General features: G+C 38.0%; 1 protein-coding gene across 1 annotated transcript in view; it reads right to left on the bottom strand.

The window, feature by feature from the left end:
• KCNK2 (potassium two pore domain channel subfamily K member 2) overlaps positions 1-3,994 on the bottom strand; it is a 293,468-nt gene that overhangs the window by 61,845 nt on the left and 227,629 nt on the right. The gene's annotated exons all lie outside the window — the stretch shown is intronic.

The following is a 3,994-nucleotide window of genomic DNA, read 5'->3' on the forward strand; positions in this document are numbered from 1 at the left end:
ATGGGCTGCTTATGCACAGGGAGACAGCTCGGAGGAAGGAGAGTATGGAGGGATGGACACTGGGAAGAGGTAACTATGGGGAGGAAGTGGGAGGCGAGCTGCTGCATTGTGGTAAACTGTGGCAATGACATGTGACAATGTATATGTGAACTGCTGTATGGAAAGTGAATTTGCTCTGTAAATCTTCACCCAAATCAAAATAAAATTAAATTAATTAATTCACCTTATTTTTATTATTTTTAATGACACTACTAGAAAATTCTACATTACCTATGCACCTTGCATTGGTGCCTTACATTTTATTTCTATTGGACAGTGCTGGTCCATTGAATCACCATCTTTAAATCAGATGCAAAAGGATCATGCTTTTATCCTTTTTTGAATGTGGAAGAAAACTTTCAGGAACAATCAGGAAAACAAATAAAAAGGAAGAACAGTCATGCATTTTGGGAAAATAATTCAAAACCAGAAATGTCTCCCAATACTATTTTAAAAAGTAAAAGTAGCAGAGAGGGTCTAATAATGCAAAGTGTTCACTGCACATTGAGCAAGTGTTCACAGCTGCCTTTCCCAAACCAAATTTAGCACTGCCAAATTAGTTCTACAGAAATGCTGCTCACTGTGTGGGGACATGCTCTGTCTCACAAGTATGCCACTGTATTTCAATGAACTTGGCTGAAGTGTAATGAGGTGCCTAAGAAATAGGCAGGATAGATAAAAATAAAGTAACAGGCAACAGAAATACTGAGGATGTGTAGGTAGTATCCACCTGAGAGGAGTGCTGACACTAACCCTGAGGTAAGAAATACTGTGGTCCAGTCTTCCCCAGCTGAGTCCATGAAGGCTTGTGAATTTGGAATCTAGAGGAAAACATACACTTGATTGTATGGATAAAACATGGGAAGTCTCCTTTGTGAAAGGACAGTCAGAGAGCTTCACTTTAGTACAGCTTCAACAAATGATTTTACATAGTACCTAGGAGACAGCATGGTGGACACATTCCTCTTAGCCTGTGGCAACCCTTGGCAACCAGCACTGCCCAGAGCATTTATTTATACTGCATAAAAGAAAAGAACTTCGCCAAGGAAGAAAATGAAATGGAACCTCTTCATTCCCAGTACTAATCTCATCGGGCAGGCTTTCTTGTATGTAACTTATTCTATCACTTCATGCTTTGGAGAACATGAATTAACCTATTTTTGTTTGTATCCATGTAACAGATAGCTATATTACAATGAATTTCTACTATAGTCTTGGTCTGGTTATTTTATGAAGCCCATATTACATCATGGCATGTCAAAACAGAACTGTGCTCCACAGGATTTTCAATGACTGATGTTTTTAGAAATGGATCACCAGGCCTTTCTTCTGAGGCAACTCTGGGTGAACTTGAACTGCCAATCTTTCTGTTAGCAGGTGAACACGTTAAATGCTTGCACCACTCAGGGATTGCATTGGGTCACCATGAGTCGTAATTGACTGACAACAATTGGTTAACTGGTATTACATCAAGTACTGATGGGGAAAAGAATATTCAAAAAGGAAAAAAAGGCAGGAGAGAAGCAAGGATAAAGACAAGTGGCCCTCTGGGTATCTAGCCAGTGTTAAGTTTTGTTATTGATTTGATATTGACTAAGTAAACCTAGCTTCATTGTCTCTCACATTAAAGCAATGCTTCTTGTTGTTGTCGTTATGTGCCATCGAGTCAGACCTGATTCATAGAGATCCCTCCTTGGATTTCCAAGGTGGTATCACTACGGAAGTAGATTGCCCAACCTTACTTCCGAGGAGAGGCTGGTGGGTTTAAATTGCCAGGCTTCTGGTTAGCAGTCAAGTGCCTTAGGCACTACACTACCAGAGCTCTTAGAGTGGGTGAAATGAGATGGAACCTTTGCCTGGATCTGATTTTATCATCCTTATAGCAAAGTTCTCAAAGGCTTTTACTCTTCCAAATTCCCATCTAAGTAGCCTTCTCGTCTTTTCACTCAGCTCTAAAAGTTGGTTGCTTATGTTGTTGTTGTTGTTATATGCCTTCGAGTCGGCCCCGACTCATAGCAACCCCTCCTTGGGTTTCTGAGGCAGTATCACTATGGAAGTAGGATTGCCCTTACATGTTGTATAATGGAAGGTGGAAACTTCAAGAGGGAAATGAAGAGAAGGAGCTAATTCCTTTTGGTCTAGCTTACAAAACTCTTCAAACTAGTGGTCTATCTAATAGTGTAAAATCCATACCTATATAGCTTTACGAGACAAAGTAGAGAACTTTAATAAACATAAGAATATTATGCTATTCACAGATCCCAAATGTGGACAAACAGAAAGCATTTGTAATAGTAAACCAGTTCAAAGAGTCAATGAAGTAGAAATATAAATCTAAAATTGTTTCTGGCTCAAGTAGCAGTCTCAAATGAAGGATGCATCCAAATACCCCTAAATAGACAATAGAAGTTAAATGGGTTAAAAACAGAATGATTATCAAACATCAGCTTCTAGTACTTTCAAATTTCACAAGAAAATTTGAAAGACACTTTTCAGTTATGTGCTTTCATCTTATAAAACCTACACTTTTGACAATAGGAGGCTAGAGTTTATTTAGCATGGTAAGGAATCTGGAGGCAACTGAAAATTTAAATTGCTAACACTTCCCGTGTTTATTTTAAGGACATATTTTTCCAGAGATCCAGGTTTAGCATATTCCTATTCTTAAATAGCTGTCATTTGTAACAATTCTATACCTTATGAAATTTGTAAGACTGGTCAAAAAAAAAAAAAAAAAAAGAAAAAACTAGGCATGTTCTCACTCTCCCTTTGCAAAACAAAAACAAACAACTGCTTGAATCACATGAGCTTTCCCACTAGTAAAATGCAAGATAACAAACCTTTGCCTATTTTGAATATAAAGCTATGTAAAACATTTCTGTTTTTGATAGCCTTTAAACCGCATGATATCTCAAAGCCAGGGTCTTTTTTATTCCATTTAATCACAACCAACCCCAAACTTTTCCCTGTCCAATTATAAGATGGATACAGATTTTATTTCCATGCAGTCATTAATGTAACACAAAGATAAACATCTAGATTAGCATTTAAGTGTCAAGCTTTCCAAGGGTCTTTTAGCATGTAAAAATGTTGGAGGAAAGGGATGATAGTACTTTTCCTTTCTCAAAGCTGTCCATTCAGAATCCCTAAATGGATTAAATACAATCTCACACCATCTCCAATAAAGAACATGCCTGCTAAATTTCCTTGGGAGAAAATATATGTTATTTGAAATTAACTATTTTTGAAGATATGCTATGACTCTTTTTCCTATCTGTATTCCCAATACCTAGTAAAATGTCTGACACATCACCAGCAACCAATGCATGCTTGATGAAGAAACAAATGAATGAGTTCTTTTGGAAGGAAGCCATTTGTGCTATGCATTGGAAGCATCTTTTATGTGGCATAATAGTCCCCGATTTGCACATTAGAAACTCTTCCTAATTAAAACTATTTTCTTCTCTTATACTCAATTTACACTACTTACACTAAACTGTGTTTTGGTGAATTCACACTTAGAAAAAAATTTGCATGCTGCAGTCCATGCGGTTTCAAATTGGAAAGCCATTCTTAGCCTGCATATGTCTTTGCTTTCCTGCTTGCTCATTCAGAAATGTGTATTAATCACAAAGCAGCAATCTCGAAAATGGAGTTATAGGTAGACTAAGTCTGTCTAACAAGCTGTCTAAGTGTGGTAGAAATGAGACAAATAGGAATAAAGATGGGAACACACACATACATATACATGAATAGGTACATACATGAGTATATACATGTTGTTTGTTGTTGTTGTTATTTGCCGTGGAGTCGGCCCCGACTCATAGCGACCCCTCCTTGGGTTTCCAAGGCAGTGTCACTACAGAAGTAGGATTGCCCAACCTTCCTTCCGAGGAGTGGCTGGTGGGTTTGAACCACCAGCCTTCTGGTTAGCAGTCAAGTGCCTTAGGCACTC

The sequence above is a fragment of the Orycteropus afer genome, unplaced genomic scaffold (genome assembly GCF_000298275.1).
Source record: "Orycteropus afer afer isolate SDZICR_OR568_19922 unplaced genomic scaffold, OryAfe1.0 scaffold00013, whole genome shotgun sequence".
Lineage (NCBI taxonomy): Eukaryota > Metazoa > Chordata > Mammalia > Tubulidentata > Orycteropodidae > Orycteropus > Orycteropus afer.